A 23,690-nucleotide genomic window follows, 5' to 3' on the forward strand; every position below is an offset into this window, starting at 1 on the left:
CCTTTGTATCATCTTATCAAGTGACCGAAGTATACAACTGTAGACACCCATATGTGTCTCCCCAAAACCAAACCCGGTGATGAGTACCTTTCACGTCGAATCATAATCGAATGAAGTGAAAGTGTGGAAAGTTTAGTGTTGCGGAAAGTTTTAATTTCTTTTCTCTTCTCTCTGTTTTTGAAAACTTATTTTAAGAAAACAGCCAATCCAGTTTGGTTGGTCCATGATATGGGTCCAATAGTAGTGTAGTTGGATGGGGCTTGACAAGAGCTTTCCAACGATATATTATAAGCCTAATTCCGATGAATATTGAGGAAGTTATGGCCAAATTACTGAACTGGGCCCGGTTTGAGTCTTATATGCGGCCCAATGATCTAGGGGAGGGCCTAATATAGATTTATCATTCCTAATGTAATTAGGAATGGTTTTAGTCTTCTAGATTCTTCTAGAAGGTTCTTTTCATTCCTAATTCAATTAGCATTGATAAATTGACTTTTGTTGACTTTTCAGAGTTTTAATTAAAATCAAAGAACATATTTTGAGGGAAATACGATTTTATCCTCCTGTACGAAAATTTTTATCTGATTTTAAGAAAATGCGTGAATTTCCAGATAAGCGCCAAACGCCAGCTGTAGCGCCTGGCGCCTGGCGCTAATGTTGGCGTCTGGCGCCAATAGCCAGCGTTGGCGCCAACATCGTTTTATGTGCGCCAGAACTCTGTTTTGATATTTTATCTTTTTTGGCCAATTTTCTTTATAAATAACGTCGTAAAAACTCCGTTTTCATTCACCAATTTTAATCCACATTCATCTACAATCATCCATAATCACCGTTTCTCTCTATTTTCACCAACTCTCATCAAGATTCTCTTGATTACTCTCTCTCTTTTCTAAACTAGCCTTCTCTCAAATACAAAATTCCGCATTCATTAGCACTAGATACACCTATCCATATTCGAAGTTGCCTTCGCCCTAGACGTGAAAGGTTTAATTTATGAGGGTTTGGTCCCAAATCTCTATTTTAATTATTTAATTTGATTGTTGTTTTATTATTTTCCTTGAAGTTACTAAAGTGTGTATTTTGTTATTAGAAAGAGGTACGAGGCATCAAAGTAAGTACTTTGATGGTTTTATTGATGTTATGATATAGAGTTCATGCTTATGTTGTTATCATGATTCCTAGTATCATGTCTAGGGTAATTTCAATATCAAATATGATCGTTATGATGCCTTTTATGTTCTTCCTAATATTTATGATTGTTAGTATCATGTTAGGGTTAAAGCTTTGATTTTTATTGCTTAGTGACATGCTAGGGTTTGTATTAATCTTGTTAGTATCATGCCTAGGATCTTGCTATTCTTATGCTTTAACATGATTATTTTAATTACGATTATAATTTTATGATGATGATTATTATAATTATGATGATTTATTATGTTGCTTGATGATATTTATTGTTATTGCTTGATCACACCTTTTATGCATGTTTAAAGGGAATTTGTACTTGTAATCACGCTTAATAAGATAATTAATAATCTTGTTTAGGGTTAATATGATTATAATTCAAGTGATCGCCAATAATAGTTTTATTTGTGTATTAATATTCAACCAACATAGATAAACATGTTTAGGGTTAATCCTATTGATTGCATGTTAATCAGAAAGCGCACATGAATACGATCAGAATAAAGTAGAGGCCTAATATTAGGGCAGGTTCAATCTCTTTTAGGTTGGATTTGTACCTTCATCCCCGAACTACCAGTCATGGTTCCAGACCTATTGGAGTTGACGATCTCCTGGATCGTTAAGGGGTGTAACCTTCACCTCGTGAACGGTTTACAAGTTCCTAAAACTTGTTGGCGACTCTTTTTCTCTAAATTCTTTCCCTTTAGACGCCACCGTACTTTAGTGTATGATCACAGTGGGGTTCAAGCTAGGGGGTTAACGCTTGAAATATTCCCTACAACTACGCATCCTACCCTAGCCTAAAATGGGATCGAGTTCAATGGTGGGCTGTGATTAACACACAAGCAAGGTCAGTGGTTGATGCTTCGGTGGACTTAGAATTTTTGCAGGCATCGTCCCTATATGTACATGCAACGCTTTGTCCACCGAATGACATTCCTGACTACGACATAGTTGAGGATGACGATGAAGATGATGATGATGGCTTAATTATCTCAAGTGAAGAAGATGATGAATCTAGAGTCGACTCTAGTGATAGTGACGAGGATGATGACATCGATGTGTTTTTAGATGATAGCACTAGTAGAAAATAAGTAATGGGAAGCCCCAAATGGCAAGAGGTTTTAAAAATCCTCTTGCCATTTAGCCAATTTTTGTAAAAAAACCTCTAATATTGATTGGCAAGCGGTTTTGGCGCGAACCGCTTGCCAAAATGTAAATGGAAAGCGGTTTGGACATTGAACCGCTTGTCATTTGCTTAAAAACCCTAAAAGGTGCGTTCCTATATTTCTCCTCTCTTATTTTCACGCCTCTTCTTCTCTCTCCTGCCTCCCCTCATTTCGTTCTTACGCCCCCTTCTCTCTCCTCCCCTCAGACTCTTTCTTCTCTCTCCTATCCCCTCATTTCTCACGCCTCCTTCTCTCTCCTCTCTCCCCTCCATTTTCGATCACTTCCTCTCCTCTCTTCATCTCCTTCTCTTTCTCCACTACAACCACCGGTCAACGCCCACCAAGCATCCAACATCAAATTCAACACCGAGCATAATCTGCCCGCAACACCAACAACAACATCGTGAGTTTTAATTTTAATTTTTATTTTGATTTCAATTTTGTGGGTTTGATTTCGACTTTCGTGGGTTTGATTTTGAATGTTTGGGTGAAAATTTTTAATTTTAATTTTGATTTCGATTTTCGTGGGTTTGATTTTGGATTTTTGGGTGACAAATCATAATTTTCATTTTGATTTCGATTTTGTGGGTTTGATTCCGGATTTTTGGGTGAAAAATTTTAATTTCGATTTTGTGGGTTTGATGGGTCTGATTTCGACTTTCGTGGGTTTGATTTCGGATGTTTGGGTGAAAGATTTTAATTTTATATTCTGAGTTCGATTTTAATTTCTATTTTCGTGGATTTGATTTCGGATTTTTAGGTGACAAATTATAATTTTCATTTTGATTTCAATTTTGTGGGTTTTATTTCGGATTTTTGGGTGAAAAATTTTAATTTTAATTTTAATTTCGATTTTGTGGGTTTGATTTAGGATTTTTGGGTGAAAATTTTGGGATTTTAATTTTAATTTCGGATTTTAATTTCGATTTTGTGGGTTTAATTTCGGATTTGTGGGTGATTGTGTGTGTTTCAAATAGATTTAAAATTTTAGATTTTTTTAAAAACCATAATTTCATATCTCATTTTAATTGTATGTGCAGGTGGTTTAATCGGTGGTGCGCGTCGGTGGTGGCTGCTGGTGGAACGAGAGCAGCAACAAGTTACGGGATGGCTGTTTTTTTAGAAAAGTGTTAACGTTTTTTTATTATAATTATTTTTTACTACTGTACTATTTTTTTTATTGAAATGTAATATTACAACAATTAATATATAAAAATATCACCGTTTTTACATATATTTGGTTTGTGTATCAATTAATATGAAAAAAACAAAAAAAATTTATTTATTTTTATTTTTATACCCATAATGGGCAGCGGTTTGGCGCCAAAACCGCTGCCCTTTCTCTAGTAATGGCAAGCAGTTTTGAACCGCTAGCCATTTAAATGGCTAATGGCAAGCCCCCTAAACCCATGTGGTTCAAAATCGCTTGCCATTAGGGGGTTTGAACTGCTTGCCATTGCGTATTTTCTACTAGTGTAGTAATGATGATACCACTAGTGATAGTGATGAAAGTAATGAATATGAAAATTTGCTTGTATTTGTAAAATCAATAAGAGAATTTGGTTGTTATTGTAAAATCAATAGATGAGTTTGTCGTACAATGTTTAATTTTGTTACATCGCATTATACTTCTAATTTTGTAATTTTAATAATATCATGTCATGTTACTAACAATTATTTCAGGAGGTAATGGCGAGAGGGAAAAAAGGAGAAACGTCGAAGAAAAAAAAGGGAAGGAGAAAGCTCGTGTTTTGATTTATGACGATGATGAGGAAATGGAGGAAGCGGAGGCCCAACATTAGGGTGACCCTAAGGATCCCGTCTTCACCCAAACACAAATGCAGATACAATATCATGAGCAACAGCTTCAGGGGCAACAGGGCTCACAGGCTTCTGAGTTGGTGTTATTAGACCCTGCTACGCAATGGTATGAATGTAGATGTGATTACTTGCACTTATATTCCCCTTATAAGGCAATGCCCTATGTATTACTCTAACATACATGTTCTACATATTTGATTTTTGTTAATGATCATGTAACATCGTTGTTCCACGTTAAATGTAGGTTTGATGATGGTCAGGTGATAAAGTGCATCTCCGGTACCCTAACAAGCTACTATCAATAGCCTTGGAGGAATTACGGAGAGGTTGATGCACCAACGAAGGAGCATTGGTGGAACTTGTTCAGCGTATGTCATTTTCTACTTTATACATGTATTACTAAATGTATTGATGGAGTTGTGATTGATAACTCTAAAAGTTTGTCATTTGCAGAAACAATGCACATAGGCACCCTTAGTTGAACGACCATGTTAAAAAAACCTTCGAATCCAAGTTCGCATATTGGCTAAAAGACATGTTCCACACAATCACACACAAGATGAAAGGCGGCAAGTCAGACTAGCTGAATGAGGATGTCCATAAGAAGATGATGGACATTGTTGCCAATGATCCGACTTATAAGAAGCAGTCTGAACAAAACAAGAAGAACATAAGAGGCGGATCCATGGTCAATGTAGTTGAACCAACCCACTATTAGGGTTCAATTTCATCTGTACATCATGCAAAAATGATGGTAAGTTTATTTAATAGGAAAGTGAAATAGAAGTCAATTGTGGATGATAGTGAAATGACAAGTTAAATCTATTTTGGTGCATGTACATTCAAAGGCGGCAAAGAATTACGGCCAGTTACCAACTGTGAATGAGCTTTTCGTGAATACACACTTCAAGGATGTCCCTGGGAAAGGACCAGTGCGTGCTAATGCCAAATCCAAGCAAATTGCGGTAATAAATTCAATATAATTTAGTATATAAACTTATTATTTTAGTGACATAAATAAAAAGGCAAAATAGAAGGCATTTTTATGAAAATGATCCCTATAACTTAGAAAATAACTTCTTTTATGTGATTACAAGTCATAGGCACCTATAACTATGTAAAAGTGACATGATTTGAGAAAGAATGAGTTCATTAGTTAGTAAATGAAGAAAATAGGCAAACTAGAAGTCACTTAAGCCATTTTCGGATGTGTTTGGAGTAAAATGGTTCCTAAACTTAAGTAATTGGTCTAGTTAAGCGTGTTCAAGTCATAGACACATTCAAATACTTAAAATATGAATTATTTGAGAAAAAATGAGTTTATTAGTTAATAAATGAAGAAAATAGGCAAATTATAAGGCATTTTCGCCTTACTTGGATCTATTTTGATGAAAATAATCCCTTAAACTTAGAAAATAGCTTCTTTTATGTGATTGCAAGTCATAAACACCCTAAACTACTTATAACTTATGTTGTTGGTAGTTTTTTTTAAAGAATATAGGTTTGTATAATGTATATCTTGTAGGAGACCTACCAGAAGAAGGTTGAAGAAGCAACCACTCTAGGGATTAAGAGGAGTCCGAACGAGTTGTATTGGGAGACTGTGGGTGGTCGCAACAAGAAGGGTCGTGTAAGGGAACTTGGCAAAAGTCACTACTACAAAAAAGGGAATAAAACTGTTGAAATAGGTCTTATAGAATGTCTCGGAGACGTTCTTCTGCTAAGCGATGTATAAAGTTTAAAGAACGGGTATAAGAGGCATTCTATATGCTAGTGATAGAGAACGGGTACAAGAGGCGTTCTATATGCAAAAGATAACTGTTGTCTATTCTTTTTCATAAGCTTATAAAAAAGAACAAAAGAGAACAGTTGGCTAAGATAACCGTTCTCTTTGTTGCTTCTTTTTTTTTAAAAAAAAATAATAATAATTTGCACAGATCACACGTAGGTTGCATATGAACTAATCTACATCATCAATTTATAAATCAAATTAAATTGAAATCGTTAAACTCAAAGTCAAATACCAAATCAAAACAAAATTTATTATCCTTTGTATTCGTTTAATTACATCTCAAGTACATTTTGATACAATTCAAGAGCGAAAAAATCGAAGAACATGATACTGTAAATTGATTCCGTGTAGATTCATACGAATTTCTTCTCCGCTATATCCAATTAATCTGTTGAAATAAACAAACAGAAAAAGTTATATATGTAGAAGATACATTGATAATAAAAACAAAACATCTTAACCAATAATTTATTAAATCATATATGCAATAACTGATCACAAAACTATAGATCATTAACAATAAATCAATTTAATCTTAATACCGTAAAAAAACAGTAGAAAAATCATCTAACCTATAACAACAAAACAAAAAAATAATTGATCACAAAACTATACGTCATTTCGAAATTAATCCGAACAAACACAAGAAATCATTAATTAAAAATTAATCAGATGAACAAAATAAAAATCTGGAAAAAGACGAAGAACAAACAAATTATGATAATAAACAATGAATTAATAGAAATTCATCCTAAAATCTCAACCCTCGCAATCACAAATTCCAAATAAAAATTGATGCTCATATAAATTCGACAATCAAGTCTAATTCTGAAGAAATCGATGTTTATATGAAATCAAGGAGAGGAAAGAGAAACTGACCTGCTTGACGAAATTGAATGTGACTTCTGACATCCTGAATAGAAAATTGGACAACCATAATCGTCAAGGGAGAGAGAGATCGAATTCAATTTTTTTTCTTAGTTGGTTGTGGTCTTGCCATTATTGAAGCTCCAAATTAGCACATTTTTTTTTTACTGATAACAGGATGGGTGTTCTCTAATTAGAGAAGGTATTGGAGTTATGGTTAGAGAACTCTAAACCAGATCTGAGGAGAAAGATGGAGAAGGGGGGGGGGGAAGTTTTAAAGAAGAGGAGAAAGAAGTCGTGGGCGGCTGTTGAGAAAAATATGATAAGGGCGTTCAAATGCACAAGGAAAATAGGTGTAGGGAATATTTCAAGCATCCCACACTTGAGTCCCACTATGATCATACACTTAAGCATGGTGGCTTCCAAAGGTAAGGAAGCGAGTAAAAGTCGCCAACAAGTTTTAGGAACTTGTAAACCATTCACAGGGTGAAAGTTACACCCCTTCACGATCCATGAGATCGCTAACTCCATAGTGGTCTGGAACCATGACTGGATATTCAGGGATGAAGGTACATATCCAACCTAAAAGAGATTGAACTTGCCCTTAAAATAAGCCTCTACTTTATTTTTCTCGTATTCATGTGCGCATTCTGACTAACATATAATCATTAGGTTAACCCTAAATCTTTTTAATCTATGTTGATTGAATATTAATGCATAAACAAAGCTATTATTGGTGATCACTTGAATTATAATCATATTAGCCTAAACAAGATTATTAATCATCTTGAGCGGGATTACAAGTACAAATCCCCTTTAAACATGCACAAAAAGCGTGATCAAGCAATAACAATAATAATAAGCAACAACAACAATAATAATAATCATCATAGCAACCATGTTAACAATAAAGCATAGTATTAATAGCAAGATCCTAGACATGATACCAACATGATTAATAACAAATCATAGTATGTCACTAAACATTAAAGATCACATCTTTAGCCCTAACATGATACTAACATATTAGAAGAAATAGGAAGCATCATATAAACATACATGATATTAGAAATCTTAGTAATATCATTTGGGAAGTATGAACGTTAAGGAAAGACTCATAGGTAAGCATCATATAAACATAAATGATATTAGAAATCTTAGATTTCATGACAAAAGGTTCCTAAGGGAAGTATCATTTGGGCACGTATCTCTGACGTGTGTGAAAGTTATACTAAAGTTAGGCTGCAAAGGCTAACGGTATGGAAAAATATTATTTCAAGAAGAGTCAAATGATGGTGACTCTGAAGCTGGGTAAGCTAATGATGTAGGGATCAAGCCCCCAGGTCTAGCTCTAAATGGAAAGGGATGATCATTGGAAATTCCTTGATACGATCATGGTGTAAGTGTGTGAATATGAATATGAATGTATTTATATTACGGCCGCACCTCGATGTGAGGTTGCCTACGTATCCGTTAGAATTCAGGCCGAACGTAGCTCTAGCCGAACCTCGCACAAGTATGTGTATACCTCAAAGAGGTCTTTGAAGGGTTGTAACGTGATTAGGCTAAAGGTTGAAGAAGAAGGGGATGAAGGCTCAAGACCCTAGATAAGCCTCCAAGGTGTGCAATCTTGCATTTGAAATCTTTACATTTTTATGCTTGAGGTTTCCTCACTCTTTTTCTTTTGTTTATTTTTTGCTCTCTCTTTTATGCTTTTTGCATTTTTTGATAAGTGTGGGCAATACCGATCATGCGGTCTATCACTCACTTGGCATTCATGTTTCTCAAGCACGGTACCAAGCACTCGATAAGAGACGCAATCTGAGATGTGTTCTTATCAAAGACATGTTCATATCAATGACATTGGACCACTTGCCCTTATGCACACTTTTATTGTTTTTGCTTATTTTAATTTTTTGAAATTACTCAAGTTTGTTTTCTTTGAAAATTGCATAAGTTGCACACCATCCCATCCCAAGATTAGGAAGATGTAGGTCGAAGAAAGAAAGGTCTATCGTTAGATGAGGCTCAAAGTGGTTTTCCAAGAAAGGATTTATATTTTTAAAGGGTGACAGGTAATATGATATGGCTACAAGGGGTGCCTCTAATCATAAGTATACCTTGTGCTTAGTTCGGTGTAGATTTTTTTTTTAATGCAATGATCATATACAAGAAAATAAATTCTCATTTTATTTAAAAAGTGAAGGGTAAAAATTCTAAGAATAAAATCTAAGGAAAATAAAAGGTACCTATGCTAGACTTATTGGGGAAATAAAGAATAAAAGAAAATAGAAAAAAGAGGTCACGAGATCTTGTCGTTGAAGCTCGCCTCGTGTCTTTTGTTTTATCATCACCTAGTCTTCTTGCCGTTTAGAGGTGTAGGAAGCTTGTTATCATCAATTAGATATTGGATGACCTCTTTTAGCTTCCAACAGCTCTCAGTAGTATGACCTTTACCTTGATGGTACTTACAATGTACATTTGGATCCCAACTAGGCAACCTCTTCTCAGGTGGGGGATCTTGAATAGGTCCAATGGTAGTAACGAGTCCCTTGGTATGGAGTCGATCGAAAGCAGCATCATAGCTAATCCCAATAGGAGTGAATTCCTTTCTTAGTTGCTTTCTAGGTCCTTGATTATCCATGGCTAAGACTTAATTGAGGTCAAAGGTACCAACATCGTTACTAGAGTAGGTGTTTTCGGAAGAAGAAGGATTGTCGTTCCTCTTTCCTTTCTAGCCACTGTTGTTATTGCTACTAATCTTGGCCTTCTTGTTGCTTGGAGGAACATGAAGGAGATTTGAATCAATGAGGTCTTGAACGCGATCCTTGAGGGCAAAACATTCTTCAGTGGTGTGACCATGGCCTCTATGATATTGGCAATAGGATTTTGGGTCCCAATTGGAAGACCGTCTCTCAGGTACTGGATCTGGAATTGGACCAATAGGGTGAATGAGACCTTGGCTCTGGATGTAGTTGAAAACTTCTCTATAAGTCATTCCTATTGGTGTGTATTCATCAATGGTCCATTTTGCCCGCGGCTTAGGAGCATTGAGCTTTTCATTAAATCCTTGACGGGAGGAAGAGGAAAAATAGTGATCCTCCATTTTGTCCTTTCAGTCTTGACAATGAGAGCCTTGTTCAATAATAATTATCCGGTTTGCTAGTCCTTCTATTGCACCCATAAGCATGACAACAATATTATGTAGTTCATAAACGTCCTCTCCCAGACTTGACGAGTTATCCCCGGTATTACTTAAGAAAACTTCTTCTTCACTAGCCATTATTACGACCCTTTTCTTCTATCAAAGAGTGATACTTTAACAAAAAGTGTTTTCTTGGTTAAGCACTCTTCTCACCTCAATCAAGCGTTGCAGAAAGAGAAGTTAGGGGGTATGTTTTTTGTATTTTGACTCAAGCTCTATTCAACATGCAATAGATGGGAAGAGAACATGTAAGGAAAATAAGAATGATATGGGTGAAAGAGAAATATGGGAGAATTAGAAATAGAATAGGCCCCCAACTTGAATGACGGAAATAACGGCTCATGCATGAACCTAAGACATGGTCATGATGACATATACACAAAGTGTGTGCTAAGACTAGTAAGTGTAGGTGACATGTTTGACTTGTGTTATGACCATGGGACTAAACTATGTGACTGGACTTCATTAAGGACTAAACATGACTATTGTCATTAATAAACTAATTAAATAAACTGATTAATTAGACTCGTCGTGAAGACTCGAGCAAAGACATGAACTGTTGCCGGAGCAACAAGACTGTCGCCAAGCGCTAAGGACCAGCGCCAGACGACAACATTGTTGCCTGGCGCTAATTACTAGTGCGAGGTGCTACAATCCAAACTTCTGCGCCATTGCTGGAACATTGGTCTGGGACTGTTTCCGGTATTTTACTCTAAAGGGACAAGCCTAAAGTCGTACTAAGTCAAGTTCAATCAATTTATTTAGACTTTAATCATTTATATTAATTATGTAATTTAGCGAAGTTCCTTAATCATTAATTAATTCATTTAGACTCATTCACAAGTCAAACAAACGGTTAGTGGAAACACATATAGGTTATGCACAAACAAATAATGCACAAGTAGTCAAATAGTCACAATATGATGCAATGAGTTTGCAACTTAACCATGGCTCTAGTTCTCTAAAGTTCAGGATATGGGTTAGTCAAAGAGGGTCCATGGTTATGAGTCCGGATTCACCGTGTGGAAGCCTTACCTTTGGAAGGGTTGGCGTGAGTGGATGGGACCCCGCGAGTTAAATTCGCTTCGACAATTTGGTGAATTCAACAAACTCGGATGTATCCTTCGTTGCCATCAGCGTTCGACTGGGTAGATGGTGCGTGAATTCCCATAGGGTTATAACCATATGTAGAACACATATGGGTTTCAAAAAAAAGAAAAAAAAACTCAATCAGGAAGTAAAACCAAGCAAATAGTACTAAAAACTAGTCGAAATAAAAAAGGTAGATTTCTGGCTTGGTATTAGAAGAATTCGGCGCGAGAAAAAAGTGCCTGTCGCCAGACGATGGCACTGTCGTCAGGTGACAGAGCCATCGCTTGGCGATGGCGCTGTTTTCTCAGCGCTAATTCCTACATGCCTCGTCAGCTTTCTGCTCTTAAATTTTCTAGGCTTTCGCAGCATTATTTCGACTTTAGTTGTGAAAGGTATTTATCTAATTTCCTACGTGTAAAATCCTATTTTTTTGACGCATTACGGATGGTCTTTCCCATGCGGACCTTTTTATGCATATGCCAATAACGTTAATCAAAATTACGCACATGAAATACTTAGAACATTTCGAGTCTCATCCACTCATTCTAAATTATTGCTAAAATAAATTTTAGGAATTAAAAAAGAAATCCTCCCCAGTGGAGTCACCAAAAAACTGTAGGGAATATTTCAAGCATCCCACACTTGAGTCCCACTGTGATCATACACTTAAGCATGGTGGCGTCCAAAGGGAAGGAAGCTAGAGTAAAAGAGTCGCCAACAAGTTTTGGGAACTCGTAAACCGTTCACAAGGTGAAGGTTACACCCCTTCACGACCCATGAGATCGCTAACTCCATAGTGGTTTGGAACCATGACTGGATATTCAGGGATGAAGGTACATATCCAACCTAAAAGAGATTGAACTTGCCCTAAAAATAGGCCTCTACTTTATTCTTCTCATATTCATGTGTGCTTTCTGACTAACATACAATCTTTAGGTTAACCCTAAACCTGTTTAATCTATGTTGGTTAAATATTAATGTACAAACAAAGCTATAATTGGCAATCACTTGAATTATAATCAAATTAGCCTAAACAAGATTATTAATTATCTTATTAAGAGTGATTACAAGTACAAATTCCCTTTAAACATGCACAAAAGGCATGATCAAGCAATAATAATAATAATAATAATAAGCAACAACAATAATAATCATCATCATCATAACAACCATGTTAACAATAAAGCATAGTATTAATAGCAAGATCCTAGGCATGATACTAACAAGGTTAATAACAAATCCTACCATGTCACTAAACATTAAAGATCACATCTTTAGCCCTAACATGATACTAACATAATAGAAGAAATAGGAAGCATCATATAAACATACATGATATTAGAAATCTTAGTTATTACTAGGGATGTCAATAGGGCGGGGCGGGTTGGATTTTGGCCTTCTCATCCCCATCCCCACCTAACATTTTCATACCCATCTATCCCCATCCCCTTTCCCCGCGGCGGGTCCAATATGCATCCCCATCCCCGCCCCGGCGGGTACAACTCCTAAACCATCCCCGCTCCACCCCCACTTGGATATCCATCCCCACCAAAGACCCTCCTAATCCCCACCCACGACCCACCTAATCTCCGTCTATCAAATACACAATCCTACATAATTAATACCGATTATAATAATTAAAAAAAACATTCTTAAAGTTACACATCTTTTTATTTATAATATAAGTACAGTACAAAGTATTATAATTAACATTTTATTTCACGTAATTATTTTATAAAATAGTATAGAATCATATAATTTTTCTTTTAAAGATATATAGACGTGAGTATAAGGTGGGGATGGGGCAGGTACTAAGTGAGGCGGAGCGGGGATGGGGCAGGTACAACTTAAAATCCACCCCGCCCCATCAACCCATGGCGGGTATGGTTTTTATCCCCATCCCTGCCCCACCACCCGACAAACCAAGACCCACCCCCGCCCCATTAGGGCGGGGATGGGGCGAGTCTCCCACTTGACCCACCCCACTGACATCCCTAGTTATTACCCTAAACATGATACTAGGAAGCAATAAAACATTCTAACATGATACTAGGAATTAAAATAATTAAAGCATGATTTTTATATCAAAAGAATAGTTAGAGTATTTACTTACTTTGATGTCTCGTATCTCTTTCTAATAACAAAATACACGCGTAAGTAACTTCAAGGAAAATAATAAAAAATTAAATTAAACAATTGCAATAGAGGTTTGGGACCAAACCCTCAAAAATTATAATTCTTTCACGTCTAGGGCGAAAGCAACTTCGAACATTGCTAGGTGTGTCTAGAACTAATGTATGTGGAATTTTGTGAGATGGATGGTTTAGAAAAAGAATAGAGAGAGAAAGCTTCTAGCTTTTAGAGAGAAAATAGAGAGAGATGATAGTTGTTGTAGACACCTAAATGTGTCTCCCCAAAACCAAACCCAGTGATGAATACCTTTCATGTCATTTAATTATCGAACAAAGCGAAAGTGTGAAAAGTCTAGTGATGAGGATGTTTTTATTAAAATATCTCTTCTTTCTGTTTTTGAATATATTTCTTTTCTTACCCTATTTTTTGAAAAACGTGCGTTATAATTTAGTTTGGTCCATGATAAGGGTTCAATAATGATGTAGTTGGATGGGGCTTGAAAAGACCTTTCCAACGATATATTATAAGCCCAATTCCGATGAATAATGAAGAAGTTATGGCCAAAATACTAAACTGGGCTCAAACCGGATCTTACCTACGGCCCAATGATCATGTGGAGGGTCCAAAGGTTTAATCCTATTCCTAAACTAATTAGGATTAATTGGAAGATTCTATAAGTTTTTAAAAGATCTTAATTATCCTTTTTGAAAAGATAAGATTAAAGAATTTGAGTTAAATAAAAACTTTCCTTTTTCTTAAATCCTAATTCTATTCGAATTAAAAGATGTTCAAAGACAGTCAGATTTTATTTTTGTGCCTCATAATATTTATCCAAATTTTATATGGTTGGATATATCTTGAAATTATCTTTCCAGTGATACATTATAATATTAAATCCGAGCTATAACGAAAAAGATATGAATTAGATATGAAACTCTATCCAAAACTGACACCGTCCTACTATTTCGGCCATATCTTTTTATCTACACAAGATTTTAATCTTATTTTAATTTGGTTGGAAAGTAGACTTCAAGAGATTTTCAACAACATATCATATGCCTTATTTGGACTTCTAGATCAAAAGATATGATAAAAACAAAATCCATAAAAACTGCTGTCTATCGAGTTCTATTTCGATTCGAATTCGGATTCTTTTCTTATTCTTCGACCCTCTTTTTTTTCTCTATAAATAGAGGTCATATATCCCCTTTTTCAATCACCAACTCTCTCCCTTTTTCTAAACTAGCCTTTTGCATACAAAATTCCTCATACATTAGCACTAGACACACCTAGCATAATTCGAAGTTGCCTTCGCCCTAGACGTGAAAGGTTTTTAATTTCTGAGGGTTTGGTCCTAAATTTCTATTTCAATTATTTAATTTAATTGTTTGATTTTAATATTTTCCTTGAAGTTACTAACGCGTGTATTTTGTTATTAGAAAGAGATACGAGGCATCCAAGTAAGTGCTTTAATTGATTTATTGATATTATGATATAGAGATCATGTCTAGGTTGTTATTTTGATTCCTAGTATCATGTTAGGATGCTTTTCTTAATTTGATGTTTATAATGACAACAATAAGTTCCTAGTATCATGTTTAGGGTAACAACTATAATTTTTAATATCAAATATGACAAATGTGATTCTTGTGATGCTTCCTATTTTCTTTCCTAATATTCATGTTAGTATCATGTTAGGGTTAAAGTTTTGATCTTTATTGCTTAGTAACATGCTTGTGTTTGTTATTAATCTTGTTAGTATCATGCCTAGAATCTTGCTATTATTATGCTTTAACATGATTATTTTTATAATTGTTATAATAATTGTTATTATGATTATCATTATGTTGCTTGATGCTTTTTTATTGTTATTGCTTGATCACACCTTTTATGTATGTTTAAAGGGAATTGGTATTTGTAATCACGCTTAATAAGATAATTAATAATCTTGTTTAGGGTTAATTTGATTATAATTCAAGTGATCGCTAATAATAGTTTTATTTGTGCATTAATATTCAACCAACATAGATTAAACAGGTTTAGGGTTTAACCTATTGATTGCATGTTAGTCAAAAAGCGCACATGAATACGATCAAAATAAAGTAGAGGCCTATTATTAGGCAGGTTCAATCTCTTTTAGGTTGGATTTATACCTTCATCCCCGAACTACCAGTCATGGTTCCAGACCTATTGGAGTTGACGATCTCCTGGATTGTTAAGGGGTGTAACCTTCACCTCGTGAACGGTTTACAAGTTCCTAAAACTTGTTGGCAACTCTTTTGCTCTAGCTTCTTTCCCTTTGGACGCCACCGTACTTTAGTGTATGATCACAGTGGGGGTTCAAGTTTGGGGTAATGCTTGAAATATTCACTACAGTTGTGAATGATTAAAATGGGGAGATATGACCCCTATTTATAGAAAAAATAGTCCGAAAACGATAGAAAATACTTTAAGTTCTATACGGAATAAAACTGGCATCTGTCGTCAAGTGACAAACATTAGCGCCAAGCGACAGACTCTGTCGTCTAGCGACAAACTCCGTCGTTTGGCGCTAATTAAATTAAAAGATAAGACGCGCTTTGTACATGAAATCGTCTTCTTAATATGATTAAGCAGCTAATTCCGCGTTGATCAGATTAAAATTAGGTTTTGTGATAAAACACTTATTTTATTCCAAATAAAACTCTTAAAATATAATTATCAATCTTAATCTCATTAGAATTTAAAAGAACCTTATAGATTATTCTAGAAGATTAAAATCAATCTTAACAACTTTTGGAACAATAATTAATAGGCCCTCCTCTAGATAGAAAGAGAGATACTTTAATAAAAACAACCACATCACTAGATTTTTCACACTTTCACGTCGTTCGATAATCAGATAACATGAAAGGTATTCATCACTGGGTTTGGTTTTGGGGAGACACATTTGGGTGTCTACAATGTGGTAATTGAAACTTTCTTTTTATGTTTTTTAATTGCTTTAGTATTATTTTATTCTAGTGCGTCTTATTCTTTTATCACAAAGTATTAGGTGAGGCAAGATTCATCTAATTATTGGTGAGACGTCCTTTACTTTAGAAAATTTGTTAAAAAAATAAAATCAAATCCACTTACAACCATCCAATCAAAGAAGAAAGAAGCAGAACCCACAAAATCACATATTGTTGACGAGAGTTTCGTCTAATTCATAAAGAAAAATCATCCAATTAACGATGAATTTGTTGATGATAAGCCCACAAAACCAACCAATAAAAGGAACAAAACCCACAAACCCATTCAAATCTCTATATTGAAGTAACTGTAGAAGTTCATAGGTACTATAAAGCAGAAAAACATGAATCGTATTCATAAAGCACCTAATCCCAAGATCGCATGCATAACACACAAGACACATAATCATACCTTTGAAGCGTGAATTCCACGTAGCAATTCGACAGGCAAATCTAGGAGAGAATAGAGCCCCAAGCGTTTCTCCTCTACTTAGTCCACGGGATTTAAAAAAGCCGTCTACAATACTAGATTAGTCAAGTAAAAGAGGAAAACCGCGATCACCACCTTTGATGGACTAAACCAATCACCACGAACCACCAACACCGACGTCGAGGGAGGAGGAGATAAAGGGAGTTTGAGAGGGGTTAGGCTCGTGTTTGCTAATAGAGGTGTCCACCGTGCGAGTCGTGCGAGCTGGGTTAGGGTTAGGTGGGTCGCGGGTTGGGGTTTCATGACACACGACACGACACACGTTAGGTAGGGTGGGCCGGGTCGTGGGTTGGGTCGGAGAAGTTGGACACACTAGGGTTAGGTTCGTGGGTTAGATGGGTCGTGGGTGGGTCGAGCTGGGTTCGTGGGTTAGACGGGTCGTGGGTGGGTCGAGGTGGGTTCGTGGGTTAGGGTGGGTCAAAGGGTGGGTCGAGGTGGGTTAGGGTGGGTCGAGGTGGGTTCATGGGTTAGGGTGGGTCAAAGGGTGGGTTTGGGTTGAGTTGGGTTAGTGTGTTAGGGTCGGGTGGGTTCGTGTGTTAGGGTCGGGTGGGTGAAACGGCTAAATGGGGTGTGTGATGTTTTAATTTTTACAAAATTAACAATTTGATGGCTTGCTCTTAATTAAGATGCCTACGTATCCTTATATCACAAAATAAGGAATCAAAGCCAACGTAGTTCTTATATTGTACTTATTTTGGAATTTGGGGGAGGAAGGGGGGCTTGGACCTATCTTTAGAAAATTAAAATTTAATTTTTCAATTAAATTCTAATTTTCGAAAAATAAGTTGCCTACGTATCCCGAAAGAATCAAAGCCCACGTAGTTCTTAGCGTACCTGATTAAGACTTTTCTAGCCACCCATGTTTGTTGCATCATCATCCCCGGAAGCTGCATCATCCGTTGACGACTCCAATATCATCACAGGATCATCTTCATCGTCTTCGTCTTGCTTTAAACCTTGAGTTCTTCTTTCAGCTTGATCCCAATCTTTCTTACAAACACAAATTTGAATGCTTTCCGGAGTTAAGCGAGATCTTTTTTCATCTAACACTCTTCTACCTGCACTAAAAGCAGACTCGGAAGCAACTGATGAAGCGGGAACTGCAAGTATATCTTTTGCAATTCTCGCTAATATAGGAAAACTTTTTTGATGTTCTTGCCACCATTTTATAATTTGAAAGCTGTTGTTGGTCTCATGTTGATATGACAAATAATCATTAATAACAAGTGTTGAAGAAGATGATGATGAGAATGATGTAGATGCTTTGTGTTTTTTTTTCATAACTTTATCAAGAAAACCAAATCTAGAATCGGAAGTACTAGTATTAGTTGGTGTAGCTAAATCAAAACCATAAATAGATGCATAATGATCATAAAGGTCTCCCAAAACAGATTTGCATTTGTTAATATATTCACTAACATCATAATCGATTCCTAAACTTGTATAATAAAATTCTAAAAGATTTTCCAAACCTTCAGCTTTGACACCGGGGTCAAGAATAGCAGCAATTCCATAAATAATTGGAAATTCACTAAAATAAGTATGCCACTTACGTTTCATGCTATCAAGAACGGGACGAAGTTCATCAATCTTCATATGCTCTTCGATGGTGTGAACAACTTTAACACACTCAATTACTACTAAATGAATGTTAGGCTCGTAGATATAAGAGAAAATATGAGTTGCACTATCAAAAGCATTTAAAACATCACGAACAAAAGAAGCATTAGTCCATTGACTTTCGGTTAATAACTCAGTAGGATCAACACGAGTCTCGTTGTAAAGTTGGGTCAAAATATCACGATACTTTATAGCATCATTCAACAAATTGAAAGTAGAATTCCAACGGGTAGGGGTATCAATAGACCATTGTCTTTTCTTAAGACCTCTTTCTTTACACATAGCTATGTACTTTCGTCTAACTGACTGAGTTATCCTAATCCATTTTATAACTGTTCTAATTGGGTTTAGCAATGGTTGCAACTCAGCGAGACCCTCTTGAACAGACAAATTCAAAATATGAGCACAACATCTAACATGCAAGAGACTACCACCCAACAACAAATGCAACTCGGAGTCATTTTTCAAATAGTCAATACACTTTGTGTTTGCAGTTGCATTATCAAGAGACAAAGAAAAAACTTTATTATTCAAGTGAAATTCTTTTAAACAATCCAAAATACGAACTTTGATGTTAAAACCGGTATGCCTTTCTTCCATAGCTTGAAAACATAGTATACGTTTTTGAATAAACCAATCATCATCCACCCAATGAGCAGTAATGCAAAGAAAAGGTTCGCCCATACTAGAAGTCCATGTATCACTTGTAAAACTAACACGACCATCAAAAGTACGAAATAATTCAATCAAACCACTCCTATATTTATAATAAGAAGTTTGTGTATAACGTCTTAGGGTGTTTCGGGGGACACGAGTAAATGCAGGTTGTAATGCAACTTTATTAAAATGCTCAACATTTGCATTTTCACCATAACTAAAAGGGTATTCATTAGCAATAACTAAAGTACTCATTTCATCAATCATTCTATCTTTATTATAATGGAAAGGTGTACCTCCGCCTGGTAGATGGCTCATGTATCCACCCAATTGTGTTTGGACGGGCAACTTACCCCCCGAAGGACGGGGGCCATTTTCGAACAAGTCGTGTTTATTTTGCAAATGCCGACTAAAGGTTCCGGTTCCATCTCCCGTTTTCCAACTATATGACTTGTCATTTGCACCTAGCGCCTTGCAAACTAGGCATGTATACGTGAACCTCTTTGGTTGACCGGGTTGCCATCCCGGGGGTGTGACGTCAACACCGTCAAAATGTTTCCACACCCAAGAAGTGTGTCCTCGACCTCTACTTTCACCGCCACCACCTTTCATAAATCAAATTATTGAAATTAATTTTTAAACGCTATTCATGAAAATAAGCTTTTAAATTTTAAATATTTTAATTATAATTATTTAAACGCATTTTTCATGGTAATTATAAATCATAGAAAATTGGAACTAAACGAACTTTATAATCATTAATAATAGTTTTTTTCAAATATTCATAACAATAAAAATTAAATTAGAAATTACCTTGAGATGAAGGTTGAGATGTTGGTTGTGATGGAGGTGGCATAGTTGAACTCGATGATTGGTGGGAGAAATGTTGTGGTGGAGACGTTTGAATATTTTGCCCATCTCCTAAACCATAATCTCCATATTCATTGACAAATTGGTTTAAATTTTCCGTATTAATTTCATACGAAAAATTTGCACCACCACTCCTTTGGCCACCACTTCGACCACCACTTTGACTCCTTCCCATTCCTCCTCTTGAGCCCATTTTTTTTTTTTTATGATTACTAATTATAATATGGAGAAGAACTTTTTTTTTTTTTTTTTTTTTAGAATCTTAAGAATACTAATAATAATAGTAAGGAGATTTTTTTTTAACAAAAATAAAACTCTATATAACACTAAATAACACTTGAGAATTTGAGAACAATTAAGAATTTTTGAGTAAGAGAGAAAGAAAGCTTGAGTTGTGTGGAAATTTCAATGAAATGGAATTGGTATTTATAGGAAAAATTGAGGGGATGATCATACAATACAAAAAAACTAGCCGTTAACATTCTTCATCAAATTCAAAAAAAAAGTAGCCGTTAGTTTTGAAAATTATTTGGAATATGGCTGTTAGGCTAGGCGGGTTGGGCGGGTTGTGCGGGTTGTGCGGGTTGTGCGGGTTGGCGGGTTGGGCGGGTTGTGCGGGTTGTGCGGGTTGGCGGGTTGGGCGGGTTGGTGGGTTGTGCGGGTTGGCGGGTTGGGTGGGCTGGCGGGTTGTGCGGGTTGGTGGGTTGGGTGGGCCGTGCGTGATGGGTCGGGTTGGGTGGGTTCGTGGGTTGGGTGGGTCGAATCACGTGGGTCAAAATGGGTTGAACGAGTTGGGCCGAATCATGTGGGTCAAAATGGGCTGGGTCGAAATGGGCTGGCCTAGAATTTTTGGACCCATGACGCACCCACCTTTTCAAACGGGTTGTGCCGGGTTGTGCCGAGTCGGATCCGGGCTGGACCCATTTGACCCACCAGCCGTGCGGGTCAGGGTGGGCTGGGTCCAACCCGGCCCACTGGCCACCTCTATTTGCTAATTAGGGTTTGATCAAACTGATCACTGAATTGCACTACTAAAAACTCTAGGCACTTAGTCTATTTATAATCCTATTATAATTAGACTAAGTCACGAAGCTAAAAACCCTTCTTATTCCTCCATATGGCTGGCCATGCTAGGGGATGAGGCCCATCATGGGCCTCGTCCTCTCGTGTTCGATCTAGGCCCTTTGTGTGACCTTATAGGATCCGTCTAAATGGGCTTTGGCCAATTTTACTAGCCCAAAGATCATTAGTACCTCTAGCTATGATATAACAACGACCCAATTGTACGAATTTAATTATCTCCATAATTTGATCCATTTGTATATCTTGTAATTGCACATGACGAAGACATAAATCCTTTAGTATCATGGTTTCTGGGTTTTGAACTGAATGCATTATTTTTTATTTTAATCGGACACAAATGAGGTTAAATACATTAAGAAGTTGGCGTGAAAAATTCCAAAGCTTCAATTATGTGAAAAGAAGAAATAGAAGTTCAATTATGTTGTCAAAAAAATTATGTTGTTGTTGTCGTACTCGTTGTTAGCTTTAGCTACGAGTCGAGTTGATAAGGCTACCAACGAGCTTCTAGTTGGTCCTGATTGGAAAATGAATATTAATATTTGTGATTTTTATGGTGAAATTTCATAGTTCACCTCACTTAATGCATCCTGCTAGCAAAGATAAATAAGTTTTATTATAAGGATATGAGGAAAATTTATAGGTTTTTATAATTAATAAGTTCAATTTTCTTCTGCTACCAAATTTAGTAATTTAGTAACTATTTTAAAAGTAAAGCTTACATAATCACGTATCGGTAACATGCCCAAAATTCTCTCTATAGCATTTTATACATATTATTCTAGTATCTAAATAGAGAAAAATTCAAGGGTGTTACACCTTGGGTCGAGGAACATTACTAAATTTTGACACATGGAAACTTATTCTTTATTTTTCAAATAAATAAAATTCAACAGTTAAAATTCAACATTAGATATTCAAAATATTATCTTAATAATCCTTTCCAAACGAAAACTAAGTCTCTTGTAATTTTTGACGAGAGTCTCTTGTAATTTAGTTCAAATTGATGTTAAAAAATCTTATGAAATAAATCATATCCAATTATCTACTTCCTTTTTTTTGTTGTAATGGTTTCTTAACTATTAACCCATTATACTTTAAAACTATTTAATGATTTACATAAGAAATAACATTGTTAGGTAAGGACTAGAGTTAGGTTTGTCTTAATTTTTATTATCATAATATCATATTTTTATAGTTTTTTAACTTTTACATTCTAATGGTTAAGTTTATAAGTAATTGAAATTACACATTGAAAAACGTAAAATGATAATTATTACAACTAAAAGAAAAAGAAGTATATTTAAATAAAATTATAACTATTAATATGAATTGCAAATGTGAGTTTTCCTAATAACATAAATGTTCACCAATTCAAACTAAATCTATTTTTCTAACTAAAATTTATATTACTTTTGAAAACTACTTTATATTGAAAAATGAAATTTTCTTATCAAATTTATTTTTTTCAGTAAAAACTAATTTTTGGTAATTAAAATAAAATTTACAGGATTTTTTTTATAAATAATAAATCTATCTATCTATATATATATATATATATATATATATATATATATATATATATATATATATATATATATATATATATATATATATATATATATATATATGTAGAAATGGGATCATATGAGACCACATCCCTTATGTGAGAACCCTATTATATGTGAGGATTAATTATAACCGTTGGATCAATTACATCCAACGGCCACAATTAAATCCCGGTCAAACAAAACTCCTGCGTTTTCTCTCTCTCCTCCTTCCTCTTTCACGCGCTATTTTCTCTCTCCTCACAATTTCTCTATTTTCTACTCTCTTTCTCTTTGCTATTCTCTCTGATTTTTCATCACTACTCCTTCAATCTTCATCAATTCTTTGTCAAGGTGAGTTTATTGTTTATATTTTCGTGTTTTACAATTAATTTTAGGTCACATTCAGTTACATTTGTTGATTTTCGTTTGATTTTCGCTGATTTCAGCTCACATTGTTTATTAATTTGTGTCGATAATGTTTTACTTTGTTTTTTCATTGATTTTAGTTTTATTTTCGTTTTTTTGAGTAGTTATCAAGTTGATTTTGCTTATTTTCGTTATTGTCCAGTTTTTTCGTTTTTTTGGAAACCTAGAAATCACTGATAATTTGTGCTATTATGTTGATTTTAGCTTGATTTTAGGTATTTTAATTATTTTGTGTATTTTAATTTGATTTTCGGTTTACTTTTGTTCTCAAATATGTTTTATTTTCTAGTTTTATCTTATTTTTTGTTTGATTGTAGCTTTATTTGAGTAATTATTAGTTGATTTTAGTTTTAATTTTGCTTCATATGAGTAATTATCTTACATTTTCTTTGTTTTTTTGGAAACCTAGAAGTAATTGCTATGGATTCTGCAAATGTTCCTCAAGAAAATACAATGTATGTGTTTCTGCTCATTTTATTTTTATTATTTGAGTTATTATTATTTTTGTTGTTGTTGTAGATTAGTTGATGAGTTGTATTACTTGTATGGGAGTTCTTGTAGATTAGTTGATAACTTGTTCATTTTATGTTTTGTTGTTCATTTATGAAATATTAGCTTTTTAATTGACAGTTACAAGCAATAAAAAGTTGTAGATTATGTTGGGAAGTAATTTTCAATACATCTAAAACTGTCACAGGTTAATACTTGTATGTGAAAGCAAATAGGAAAAAAAAAAAAAC

This window comes from Chenopodium album, chromosome 8 (assembly GCF_948465745.1).
Source record: "Chenopodium album chromosome 8, dcCheAlbu1.1, whole genome shotgun sequence".
Taxonomy (NCBI): domain Eukaryota; kingdom Viridiplantae; phylum Streptophyta; class Magnoliopsida; order Caryophyllales; family Amaranthaceae; genus Chenopodium; species Chenopodium album.